Consider the following 14473-nt stretch of genomic DNA (forward strand, 5'->3'; position numbering starts at 1 on the left):
ACAAGTCGCTTTATCTCCCTCAAATAAACTAGGAGCTTAAACCATTGTTACCGCGTACACCTTTTTATATAATTCTGTCAAACTATCGTATGCAGAGACTGTGAGTCACAGTGCGAGCATGCACCGCTGTCAAATAGATTACACCTACACACACTCAAACGCATCCTCCTGTCACTGCACTAATTTTCCAGTGAGAAAGGAGTGACATATGGAGACACACGTGTTCGACTGCTAAGGTAGCACCCTCTGTATCTTTTATAGAATTGTACGCTACCTTAACAATTAACAGCTGGCACTCAAGTCTTTGGTTTGTCATCGTCCATTTTCAACTCGAGAGATGAAAGAAATGAAAAGGAACAAGAAAAGAGGCATCATTTTAAAGAAAGCATAATACTTAAAGTTTGACATAGCATGTCAGACTTTAGGATTGGAGAGACGGAAGACAAATGTACATCAGAATAGTTTATACTTTTACTGTAAAAATATATTTATTAATCATTCATGTGCATGAACACTAAGAGAGAATGTGGAAATGCTAAATGCGTATAATCCACAGCAACAAAAAAGACTTTCAGTCAATCTAAAATTGTATTCAGTTTTATTCTCAAACTACTCAAAAAGTTAAAGGAAATAAATATAATCACCATATATTTTGCAGTAATCCGAGATTAGTACAAAGGCTCCTATCAGGTACCTGGAGCACGTATTTCCTTCTGTATGAGATTGACTGTTGCTTTAACTTGTTGTGAAATGAGCACATCTGTATTAGATATTATTATATAGTACAATAACGTTGTGTTTCTGGAGTCTGTGCAGGTCTTGTAATTGATCATCTTATCTTATTGCTGGCCTGAAGAGGAATGTAAAAGAGCAAAATGCATTGGAAATAGGATACCCAGGATCATAATGCCACCTGGGACAAATATTATTGAAGTGCATGTCTCAGGCTCGTTGTAGCAGAATTGGCTGTCCAATCTCTCTGATTGATCTGAGGCCCACAAGTTAATCAATTTCAAGAGTTTGCATCTCAACTAATCACCGGAGCAAAAATACTTTCAAAAAAATTGAGAATTCCGTATTGTACACGTGTGAGTTGAAGCACTTTATAATGAGTGCACTGCAATAGATGCGATCTGTGTCTTCCTATTCTGAGCGGTTGACTCAAGAATGTCTAATAATATACAGAGAGAGAGAGAGAGAGAGAGAGAGAGAGAGAGTTTCCATAGGAACACCCAGTGAGGACCGACTGCATTAGAGTAACACAGATCTGCTCCCACTGTTACTGATACCTGGCAGTACATCTACATACATACACACATGCATATCAGAATGAACACACACACACACACGCTGTGGGGGAAAAAGGAAAACTTTACGGAAACGTACATGTATACAGGATGTGACCACTCATAGCTCCCTTGATCATACATTTACACCTCTGAACACACAGACGTGTTGCGCGCACACAGACGCATAGGTGCGCACACACACACACACAACACGCCTCACTGCTCCGTGTTGCCTTTGAATCTTTCTTTCTAATGAAGAGTGGGGTGCAGATCAATAGCGTAGGATAGAACAGGCCACTGTGTGTGTTCGTGTGTGCACGAGTCTCTGTGCGTGCGCGTATGGCGTGGGCATGAGTTCTGTGGTCGTCTGGCTTTGAGTGCTGGGATTTTCAAGGCTAAGCAGACAGATAGACAGAGAGACAGACTGACAGACAGACGAGGAGGCATGTGCTGCTCCTAGCAGCATTTGATGTGGATCTCTCTTCACTTCTCTTTTGTCTTGGCTGTTCTAGACCACAACATTATGTAAACTTAAGGTTTACCTTCCAGTTGTTACATCACATTCATGTAATATCAGAGCATATAGGAAGCACATTATAGCCCCTCCTGATCCATCCTCCAGTTAAAACCCAAATCAAATCTCTCTTCTTGCCCCCTTTCTCAAACAATCACTCCCTCATGCAGATCAATCAGGGACATTAGCGAATTAATTAATAATCAATCAATCATTTTTGAAGCTCTCCTATGCCAGGCTCGCTTAATTCACAGCCAGTTATTGAATGTTGGACTCATTTCCTGGCTAAAGACAGAGAGGAGGAAGTTATATTTAGCAAGGTAATAGAGGAGCTCAAGAAAGAGAGAAAGAGAGATGAAGAAGGAGCGAGATTGATCGGTTTCTTACACCATAAGCTGAGGAGGTGTGAATCAATGTCCTAAGTGGAGAGAGCAAGCTTTATTATTAATGTGGCACATTTGTCAATTAATCGCTGCAGCGATAGAAAACGAAGGATTGCCATTCATTTTTTTGCTGAGAGGCGGACAGAGATCTATCTTTCAATCTGTCTTCTTCCTCCCTAACAGTTTCATTTTATCCGCTTTTATCTATGGTTTTGATCAATGTCCTCCTCTCCAGCTAATTTTATCTCCTTCTCGTGTTTTTTCTCTGGATTTAGTTACACTTGCCTTTTTTTTTTTTTGTTCTGCACACATTCTCACCACACATTCCTCAGTTTCACAGACTGGACGACGGTGAGGGCGGAGTGTTTTGTCTTGACCGACCGGACTGTCTGTGTGTGTTCCTGCAGCTGCATGTATGCAAGCATGTGTTTGTATGCCGCTGCAGCGTTGTGTCCAGGGCGCTGAGACATGCCTAGACAGATGGAGTGCTAGAGGGCTTTTTCCCATAATCCCCTTCACGTAGTCTTTTACCTGAGCTTAAATTTCTCATAAATGTTAAACATAAATGTCACAAATTTTCAGCAATAATAGGGCAGCTCTTCTTACGGTTTCTTTGCTCGATTTAACACAATCCAGCAGATGTTACAGTATTTCACGTTATAGGTTGGTAGCGCAGTATCAACAGATTTAAAATGCAGTCCAGCTCACTTGTTTTCATTGACATTTCAGAGATCCGTATTGTTCGCAAGGCAGAAAGGCTCCCTGCAGCCTCTAGGGCAAAGTAACTGCAATTAGCTGGTGGGCTGACACTGGGCGGAGGACTGAGTCTGCTACCCAGAATCCCATGCATCCGCACAAAGCCCGTATTTGTTTTACTCCTCAGGCGCTGCTCTTGTGTGCTGTTTTTGTACGTTCTCCGTTGTACTATATTGTGCTTAAGTGATCTGGGCAGATGCTAGCTGCTGTCAGGTTAGGGTTGTTGTGTTGCTGATGTATGCCGCATAGCACATTGGCGATATAACGATGAGCTACCCTTGGCCTGAGCTAATAGAAAGTTGGAGAGGGTCAGACAGAGGCCAGTGGCTCTAGTCACTCTAGCTTAATGTCTGCCTCCCACATCCAAAAAATGAAAGACACTCCCTCGAGTCTCTCTGTATCTCCCTCTGCCTCCTTCTCTCACTTTACCCCTCTTCCCTGCTCCCTCTGCCCTGTCTCTGCTGGTGTGACACAAGGATAGTCATATGGTGGAAGGGTTTTAAGAGGAGACTTATGACTAAGCACTTAGAGATGTGCACACGCAACTCATAAATGGCCTGAACTCATCTCCGGTTTGTAACTGAGGGTCCCCACAGACACTTTGCTGTATGGTGTGCCTCTTGATGGAGATCCCAGAAAGACGCCTGAAAATCTTCGGAAGGTCACTGTCAATTTAGCTGTATTTAAGGAATGACGCTACAACATAATTTTAACTCATTTATCTTGGGCCAAAAGCTCATTAAAAGCACAAAGACAAAAAAAAAAAAATCCGGTTTTCATTAGGAAAAGTCAACATTATCGGTTAAAGATATGTTACACATATTCTAATGCCCCAAAATACAAATCAGAATATAACTTTTTTCACATGTGCTAGGGGTTTCTGCCCACAGTTAGGAGTCAAATCTGTCAGAAAAATAATAGAAGAAGAAATATTTTTTCCCCCAACTTTATTGACAACTCCTAAATCAATTCTGGCTTCATTCATCTTTTCGAAAGTTTGAACAACTTGTTTTGCTACTGCCACTTTGCTGCAATCAGCTCAAGCTTTTACTTGGAGACAAGTAAATAGGCGAGAAATATCCTATAATCACTGCTTAGCAGACACACTACCTTTATTTTATACATTTGTGTTCATCTTTTAACTGCCAGGTTAATACTTCAGTCAGTTCCTATTATCTGGCCCAGTTCCCTCACCCAACATAACCCCATTCCAGCGCTGTTGCCCTAAAGTAAAATGGCTGCCTAAGCCTTTGTATGAATAAAGCCATCTGACTTATGTCTCCAGGCTGTTTTTACCTTTTAAACAAGTGGTTTTAAAGAAGAATTCCTTCAACATATGCTAACAGTGTCGTTTGCCAAGGCCGGTCTGAGGCGTAGAGCATTTTTAGAAGGGGAAACCCAAAACCCAGCAGCAATTTCCAGAATTTGGAAACCTCAGTGTCTTAAAAGCAGGGGCTGGAAAGTTCAAGACAGAAGTACAAAATAAACAGTCTTGCAGGAAAAGGTGTTAATTGAAAATCACTTAGATTAAAGACTCGCATGATCAACATTGTTTTTTTTTAACTGAGTTCTTTATTTTTCAACCTGAGATCAAAATGGCTATAACAATGTCTCTATACACGCTGTAGCAGTAGCTGCTCTAGATTTTATATGAACTAAGTAGCAGCACCACGCTCTCACAGCACTATCTACCAAACATGTGTTTTATGTATATAATAACTTGTAATACCGTATAATAATATGGGTGTTATATTAGCCAGCAGGGACCCGCTTTGAATCAGCAGCGTGCGTTACTGTATACCTACACAAACACACACACTGAAGAACAAACACATACACAGGTGCAAAAATACTCTCATGTGTGCACACATGTACACAAAACGCACACAGATACAGTATATACTGTATGTGTGAATGAGTGCCGGCCCAGGTGTGCTTCTGGGAGGAAATTACAGTGCTATGAGGGGAAGTATTTCAGCAGCCAGCTGCTTCCTTTCTCCCTCTCTGTGGCCACTGGCCGTATCCCTGGAGTGCACCACTGCCTTATTACCACATTCAGCATGTGTGTGTGTGTGTGTGTGCGCGCACTCCTGCATGATTGTGTGCTTCCCTGTGTATTGCCTGTTTAACTCATGGCTGACTGACAGCATTTGTGTGTCTGCTGGTGTGTGTTTGTCCGTGCGAATGTCCCTCTGTGTGTGTCCTCCCTCTGGCTCGTCTGACTCCTCACCTGCTAGTAAGCTCCCAGCAGGCCTTCCATTGAGCCGTCACTCAGTGTGCCACGGCGCTGCCTTTACACCAAGCAGGACTCCAGGGATAATAGCAGGGTGTGGCTGACCTTTGCTCCTGTCTGCAGCCACCATGTCCGCACTGACCCACACACAGTCTCTGTGTGGGTGTGTGTGTGTGTGGGTTTCTGTCTGTCTCCAAGACAGAGCGAGCAAGAAGATGATGGGGTGGAGAAGCCTCAGAGGAATGGATGGCTATAGTGTTATTACAGCCTCAGTGATTGAAAGAGTGTGACTGTAATCATGGTGATCATAGAGATCTGACAAGATTAGCACTTTTCTGAGCTTCTGTGCTGCCTGTGGTGTGGGGTTCATATTTTCAAAACTTGATGTTTGGTGGTAAAAATCTGACTACAAAATGAGTTTTTCTATATATATTAATATGCACTTCATACTTTATGACCAATGTCATTATGGTCAGTCAACTACAATGGTTGTATTTCATGTATTTGTTTTTGTTGCCTACCATAACTTAAATTACATTAGTGATATAATGAAGAGATTACATAAGTAAAATGTTAAATATATGGTTAATGCAGAGTTGGATTTGTAGCGTGTTCGAAATATATGTTTCAGATCATATGGCCGTCTCTTTAAATGCATATTTACTGGCCAAGAAAATAACAGAAATAATAATCAGAAAATAGTTAAGATTTTAGAATCTAATATGAGCGTACATGCACTAGATGGACTCAGCAACAATTATACAATATTACACATAATAGCGTCTTCATTTTGATGTATTTGGGCTTAGATACAGGGCTCCCATGAAGCAGCAGGTATAACTGTGTGATTATTATTCTATGCCACCTATCTCCCAGGGGGGGTCTTAGCATCAGTTATGTAACCAGCCAACCTGAGGGACAGAAGCTCAAGGAAGATGAGATGGTGTGTGACTTCCTCCCACTACTGTCACAATGTTGCAAACACACTCAATGCACATGCTCACACACACACAAACACCATATTAAATCTGGCACTACTCAGAGAAGTGCACGAGCTACTGTCGTCACTAAATAAGCTTGCACAATGCGCACACTTCAACAGGAAATAATCTCAGATTGTTTTCTAAGGTTGAAGCGTTCGCACAGTTTCAATATCTATTATGTGTTCAGTTGCATCTATTAGGGGAGGATAACTACTTCTAGCTAATTTACACTACTTCAGGTACACTGAGATGAGTGACTCCACAGCTCTACTGAACATTAAGATGAAATGAAGTGTAATCAGTCAGAATAACTGAAAACACCTGTGTGGGTGTTCAGACTATAATATAATGGTCCACCGTATGAGGATACACTCACTAAAACACCATGTAGGTTAATGTAGTAATGTGTGTGAGTGTAAAGAGGATGTAATACTAAGGCAGCTGATTCAGAGGTTAATGGAGCCTCTCATATAAAAGAGACTTTCATTACTCTGGAGACCCAGACGGATTCACCGCTGTTACAACAGTTCCCTTGTTTTGGGCATGTTGGTATGTTTGTGAGGAGTACTCATGCTCCTCAAAGGCGAAACCTGAGTCGTTGTGGAGAGTTTGGTTTTGCCCTTTGTTTAGTTTGTGTTGGTGAAGTACATTATTTTAGATGGAAATAAAATACCATCAATCATCTGATTCTTTGTTGTCATGGAGATGGATCTGTTGACATGCGAGCTCGCTGGCTGTTATAATTGAATCCACAGCACAGTCAGGACTCCACTATGTTGGCTTTTAAAGGTCCTAGTGCAGCTGTCTGAGGCCAAAGATGAATCATGGCCAGATCTTTGGTTACTGTACAACTGACTGTGACACATGTTTTCTGGCAGACATTTTGGAGCTTTGATGGCCTATAACGAAATTCCATAAATTTAGGATCAAAGGCTCATTTAGGGTACTGTGGGACGCCGTAACCTACGCACGTAGCCTACGCCAATGCGAGCCATTTATACTTGTGCCTCGTCAGTCTGACTCACTCTGTAAAAACACCACCCAAACAGTAGTCGGCGCTGTGTCGTTTTTACCACCCTGGTTAATTTTTGTTTCCACTTCCTGCTTCACTTTCAACAATGGCGAAGACCAGTCGTACAGATGTTTGCATTTCCGAACCTCCTCAGTTAACCTTTCCTCGATGTGTTTTTGATCTTTATTGATCCAAAACAATCAATTCTAAAATTGCAGACAAAAATATTAAATCGTAAACGCACTACTACCAAGCGGACCAATCACAGCTCTTGCGGTCTGCGTCGCCGCAGCGCATAGTTGAATTTCTGGGGAGGTGCACGTCAGGGTACGGCGTTAGGGTCTGCGTAGGCTCTGCCGGAGCTATGGTGTCAAATTGACGCAGAAGCCTAAACCACCTATTACTGCTGCTCTAGAAACACCTGGAAACCAACCAATGAGAATTCAACATAAATATTGACTGTGCCTTTTTTGGAAAGAGTGTTGGGAAAAACGCATGAAAATAAAGTTTGTGTGATCTATTTTTAAAACGTAGACTTTGCTTTCCATGTAATTTTTTCTTTTAGACCAATCTGACACATTGTGACAGTTTTTATTAATACATCATCAAATCAGCATAAAACAGAATGGCGTTTACTTTTGTTGTTCATGTAAGTCCAACATTTGACTTAAAGTATTTAGGTAAATATGGTTCGTTGAGTCTTTTAATGAATTCTGTCCGATCATCCTTTAAGCTTTCTGTGTGTAGCTCAAATAAATAATTATTTTTGAGAATCAGAAATACAGAATATGTTTCCGTTTGTATAGAACAATCATGGAGAGATATGCATGTAGTGAGAGTGATGAAGAGTCAGAGCGTGCCTCATTGCTGCTGTCTGATTAGCAGAGTGATGTGTGGTGGTGGGAGTTTGTTAGGCTGCAGTTCATTTGCTGCTGCGCCCCCTTGGGAGTTTAATTGAATAAAACACAGCTCTGTGCCTCTTCATTCCACAAAGGCTGGAGTGCAAGTCATAAGCATTATGGACACACACACACACATTTATGACTCAGACAAACTTGGCATGTTATGGATGGATGCAGCATATAGGTGTTTTTTTATTACATTTATTTTTAATGTGATGACTGGGTGGGCTAGAGGAGGGGATTCCAATCATCTTTGTTTTTCTGTATCTTTGCTTCCACTGAGCTGGCTGACGTGTCTCGTCGCATTAGTCTGATGTGTTGAGATTTAGCTCAAATAATAGTGGAGAATGGCTGTAGAGATGAGAGGATGGAGAAAAACGAGGTCCCGCTTAGAGCTTAGCAGGAGATGAAAATACACGTTTGTCATTCTGTTTTCTGCACCCAGTGAACCGGAGTGACAGTCAAATCCAGATGGGTCATGTTGTGCTTGTCTGTACACTACTGATCCTTGACCTTTGAAGGTGTGAGCCCGTGTGGAGCAATTACAGCAACACATTAGTGGCAGAAGTGATCATATCATCATTAGTCTTCTTTTTACAAAGCTTCAGTTGTCTAATTATTCTCCTAAACTGTTTTTCTTACCTAATAGGCTTTTTCCACTCTTTTTACTTTCACAGCGTTTGAAAGGCCAGGTAATGCTTTACGCCTTACCCATAATAATTAATACAAGTGTACACCGATCATGCATAACATTATGGCCACCTTCCTAATATTGTGTACGTCTCCCTTGTGCTTCTGAAACAGTTCTCATCAGAGAATGGACATGGTCCTTCTGAGGGTTTCCTGTGGTGTCTGGCAACAGATCATTGTTAGTGGAGGTTGAGGCGAGGGGCCTCTGCGGATCAGGCTTGTTCTACTGCATCCCACAGGTACTGGATCCATTTGGGATCTAGAGAATTTGGAGGCCAGGTCAACACCTTGTGGAGTGTCATTAATATGGGGTGGGGGTGCTTGGTCTGGCCTAGGTAGGTGGTACATGTCTAAGTAACATCCACTCAAATGCCAGCAGAATGTTGCATTGTCGCAAGATGGTCAGTGTTATTTACTTCTCCTTCTCCTGTGTTTTTAATGTTGTGACTGATCAATGTATGTTCAAAATTAACATGCAATTCACTTTAATTTGCAATCCATATACTTCATTATGAACATTATCCTTGATTTAACTGCTACACGTTTACCCCAGGCTCACTCATAGTAAGTGCAGCCTTGTTGGGTAAAGTTTACGATTTGTTGAGTGGTTTGTTTTGGATTCCAATATGTTGTCACATGCTGACACAGGACAGAAAATCTAAGATGTTATGGCAGCGTGTGCCACCGATTTAGATGGGACAGATTGGAAAATGCGAGTTTGACGTCAGATTTGTTTTGCTTTGGATGAAGCATGATTGCTGCCCTGTATTTTTCCACTTAAGACCCAGACACACCAAACCGACATCAAAGAACAACCGTCATAGAATTCAGACTGTGGCGTTGCCTCACAGCGTCTGTGTCTGGATCAAAAAGTTGCTTTTACGTTCTGCGCTTGTGTGAGAGTAAATGAATCGTTGAGCCACTGTGTGGCAGTATTCTGTATTTTTTTTAATTCAAAAGTAGAAACTGGAACATCTCCTATTAGTTGGGACGATAAAGAGCTACGAACCATCATGCAGAACTGGCTTCTTCTGAATAATGTTGATCAGTTAGTCTAGGTCAGGAGTGCCCACACATTTTTGGCTTGCAGACCACTTTTACAATAAGAGAGAGATATGATTCTTGCTCTGATGACTTGCACTTTGAAATCTGCATGTGTTCTTTAGTCGATACAAACCGGGAGGCTAACTCGCTCATTAGACCTCGCATGCGTGGGAAGATCTCAGACTGGCCGCCCATCAGTCCATCATTGTATTGTATGTCAAACAAGTGTCAAATGCCATAGTGATGATATATGGTAAAAACATTTTTTTTTTTTTTTATGGCATGCTATTTACCCCCCACCTCTGCGGTCTGCCGATCAATCGTGATTGGGGTATTGGGCACCCCCGATCTAGATGATCATGTCATTGTGAAAATATTAGTGTATTTTTATGTTCAGATGAATTTTGTTCCCTTCTCATGCACGGGTTTGCTAAGCTGAACAGCCAATTGGAGCGATCTCTCTCATTAAGCAAATCAGGATGCTGAACAGGACAAAAAGCTGCCAAAAGGGATCTGACTTGAGGCAACGGTGCGGAACACACTGCAAAAAAACAGCTCCACAGATGCTCACCAACAGCCCGACACTGGCAAGTGGCTGAGCACCAACTGGTGTGTCACAGCCTAGAGGTTTTAGTTACTACAGACCAAAGTGTGGTTCCTGGGTCCAAAACATCCTGTGCATATGTTTTATACCAAGACTACAATCTTTTCCCCTACATTTACAGAACATTTACAGAACATTTATTAAACAAAACAATGAAAACATTAATCATTTGTGAAAGTGAACACAGGCCAAGCATTCATTCAGCTACACATGTAACAAGCTTAAGTACTGGCCACAGATAAGAAAATGTTCCTCGGGCATGCTTATGTAGAGCAAGGAGAAGGAGAGGTGATTAAAAGCCTTTCTGTAGTTGGGCATGTTAATTATGCTTCAGTTGCCAGGAGCAGCTATGAAATACAATATTAGTGAATGTTCTGCTCTGCTGGCAGAACAGAACAGTTTCCAGATTTGTTCAATATAAAAAGTGGACAGAGAATTTCTTTGACATTAGGTTAAACAATATGTGTTTGATGATGGCGGTAATACAAACATTTATCTGTAGGAAGGATGGTAATTACCTAATCAATAGTCAAAACCTAAATCAGTTCAGGGTCTGTTTGTAGTGGATTCAGTTTGTTCCATCTGCACAGTGTGTAATAGATGTAATTGAGCCACTGGTTTCCACAGACAGTTGATACTGACTGTGGAAACCATTTGCCTTCATGTAATGTGTCCTCTGCAGCTGTGGTCACAATCACACTGAGACAATTACAGAGCATGCTGGCACGTCTTCACTGCCATTCTCATTGTGTGTGTGCGTGTGTGGGGCTTTTGTGCAGACTCTACCTCTCCTGCCATATGTGTCCTCCTGTAGCGATTAGAGTGAGATAGATCAACCTCCAAAGCAGATATGCTGACGCCAGAGAAAAGTTAGTTCACTTCCCTGGCATAGTACCCACATTCCTCCTGTGATCCTTCTCTTTCTCCAGACTTCCTACCATTGCTCTGAACTCTGGGGGATTTCTGAAAGGATTCCCAGTCAAGCTGACAAACCCCAGTTTCCTGGCTTGTGATCGTCGCTGTGTGTGTCTTCTATTCTTATGGTGCCTTTTTCTACCCTCTGCATTCTTCTTTTGACCTTTATTACTCAGCATGTTCTTCCTGTCTTTCACAAGTTCACTGAACCATCTGTCCAACACCTTGATTTTCCTCTAAAGTTTCTTCCTGCTTGCCTCTCTGTGCATGCTCTGCTGCACCTGTAACCACACCCAGCACATGTGCAATAGTCTATGGAAACAATGTCTACACCTCTGCATCACTGCAGCAAATGCTGTGTGTATAGCTGTGTATTCAAATGTTAAACGACTCTTTAAAGAGCATGTTGAAGATGATCTCACTCCCAAATCATACAATCAAACCCAGAAAACACATATAAGCAACACAAGTGAATGTGGTTTGAGTTGTTAATGTGATTGGATTCTGTATTTATGTGTTGACTTCAGGGGTTGGAGTATGAACAAAGAATTTTTGCACATATTTTACAATTACTTGATTTTCTGTGGAAAAAGCCAATTTGTCGTGGAAGTGAACACTAAGACAGGGTACTTAAAAAAGTGAATTACATGAATAATTTCCTTTGAATTCTTTGTGAACTTCAAACTGCATTTGAATCCAGTGAATAAGGGCGGACTTTGCCACAATGCAATAAATTGCTATTGTGTAAACATGCTAGCCACAGGGAGTATCAAAAGTGGCCTGGAAAATCTTAAGCATTATTAATTTAAGTCAGCCTTTCATATTCTGGCCTCGTCCCCATTTTTTTGTGCCCCTGTATCCTCTCTTTCCACTCTACCGTAATGACTTAGAGCCAGGTTTGCCATCAAAGCGTGTCTGACTATGCAAAGAGTGAGTCACATACACTACAGTTCAGAATATAGGCCAAGTTCAGTTCTGGCTCTTCTTTCTCCACATTCCTTCCCACTATGTCTCTCTTCATTTGAATTCTTGTATGACATCGATATCACAAGCTTGCAATAGTTGGCTGACTTTCTCATAACTCTGCGTGTAGCTTCATCACTTATTTTAAGAATGACAGGCTTGATAAAGAGGTAGAGCCTGCACTGCATTTGGAATATGTCCTGTGGTGTCTCTGTGTCTCACATATGCTGCTTGATTTCTTTGGAGTTACACCAGGAATAAGTCGGCACGGATTTAAAATTTTATCTCGGGGTTTGGAGATAAACAAAATGGAAGTGAAACGGTGGGAGAGAGATCCAGTCCAAACCTCTGAGGCTGAAGTTCACGGCGGGATCAGCTGTAATTTAGCCACTGATCTGATATTAAAGCCATTAAAAAGAGAGAGGCTGTAAACAATTAAAGTCTTCTTAAAATAACTGATGGGAACACTGTTAAATGTTTCATCAACAAAGCTGTCATCAAGGCCTTTCAAGGAAAAAAAACAAAAAAAACAGCAACAACAGAATTTGCCATGAAGAGCTGCTTTTTAGATTTCAGCGAGCAAACAGGAATATTTCTTTGGTGAAAACAGCTACACTGTCACAACCTCTGTGTGTGGGTTATTTTTACACTGAAAGGAGATAAACACGGCAATTACTAATGTTTAGCTGAGCTGCTACAGCACCGAGCCTGCTAAATCCTCCTAATTAATCCAGGGGTAAAAAAAGAAGAAGGAATTGTTCACTTGTGCTATAAGAAGGCATTTTTAGTGGGGAAGGCTTAATCTGATTTAATCACAGCTTTGATGTTGCGTTTTGTGGCCTTAATACCTGTACTCTATTGACACATCCAGTGAGGAAATCTTTCTGTAAATCCCGTTGTGGTTGTGTGTGTTCAAACTGTTATTTTATTACAGTGAGGGGTATATTCTTTTATATGCCCGCTATCATATTTCCTCTTGCAAAATTTACTCTGAGCACATGAAAAACACACACAAAGGCAGACAGAGTGGTGGTGTCTGCCTGTGGCAAGCGTGTCGCTCTCTCTGTCTGGGTAGTTAGGACAGAGATTGCCAATAAATAGTGGCCGGTGGCCTTCAGCATCACCAGCAGGGAGAGATTTGTGTCCTCGTGCCTGATTGGCCCATGCCTGAGGAAGAGAACAAACCATCTCGTTAATCAGCGAACGCTGTGGGGACACGGTGTGTTTTTCTGTGCCACTCACACTTGTGGTGGCACACTGTCAAAATGCCGTGTGTATCCATGCGAGTGTTTGCGGGGAAGAGGAGAGAGAGACGGAGAAAGTGTGTGCAACATTATGTCATCTGATTGAGACGGCGGCGGTGCGGAGATGAGCCGATGGATACAGACGGGTGTTAAAGGCCGCAGGAGCAGCCATCGTTCGCATGCACGTGTGCGTTCACAAACTCTTGGCTGCCGTAGCTGTCACATTATATTCTTACCTGTGCTAGCACCAATTTTCACCTTTAAGGCTGCCAAGTAAAGTGTGTGATGTCAGGTTTGAGCGTCATCTCTTTCGTCTATTAGAGACTTCACATAATGTGCTAAATTCTTAGCTTTTTCAAAATACTGAACTTTTTAGAAATATGGAAAGCAGGCAGTATTTTCCAATTGATAATTTTACTTTCTCTGTTGTTTTAATGACTTTGTATTTTCTTAAAGGTTAGAGTTAGCTGTATTTTTCTTATTGGCTCTTGAGCCTAACAGTCCAAATGATTCCCAGCTGTAAATGTTTCTGCTCACGGTACTCCAAATCAAATGTTTTACTTTCAATAAGAAGTGACACTGAAAAATATGAATTCTGCAACGTGATAACAATTTAAAATTCAGAGTGAGATGATGGATAAATACTGGATTGTGGGATTTACATTTTAGTAAGGGTTTCTGTCACTCCACCCTGTTCTCATATTACATTATCCTTTACAAAGGAAGATGTTTGGTACATGTAAATGCTTACTAAAGCTTGGGAAGTGGGTAACTGTGTAGGTTTTGTTCTGGGTGAAAAGAACAGAATTGACAGAAATCCCTAAAATAACACCCAGAAGTGGAAAATCCCATAGCGCATTCGTCATCAAAACATTGCAATAACGCAAAATACATTCCCTCTGAATCTTTGTAAACCAAGAGCTTAAGTGTGAAAGCTTATT

At 41.5% G+C, this 14473-nt stretch overlaps 1 protein-coding gene across 1 annotated transcript in view; it reads left to right on the forward strand.

Annotated features, from left to right (window-relative positions):
• The window catches only part of LOC311491480 (uncharacterized protein), a 107018-nt gene that overhangs the window by 48324 nt on the left and 44221 nt on the right, over positions 1–14473 (forward strand). The gene's annotated exons all lie outside the window — the stretch shown is intronic.

The sequence above is a fragment of the Chelon labrosus genome (assembly GCF_963514085.1).
Source record: "Chelon labrosus genome assembly, chromosome: 8".
Taxonomy (NCBI): Eukaryota; Metazoa; Chordata; class Actinopteri; order Mugiliformes; family Mugilidae; genus Chelon; species Chelon labrosus.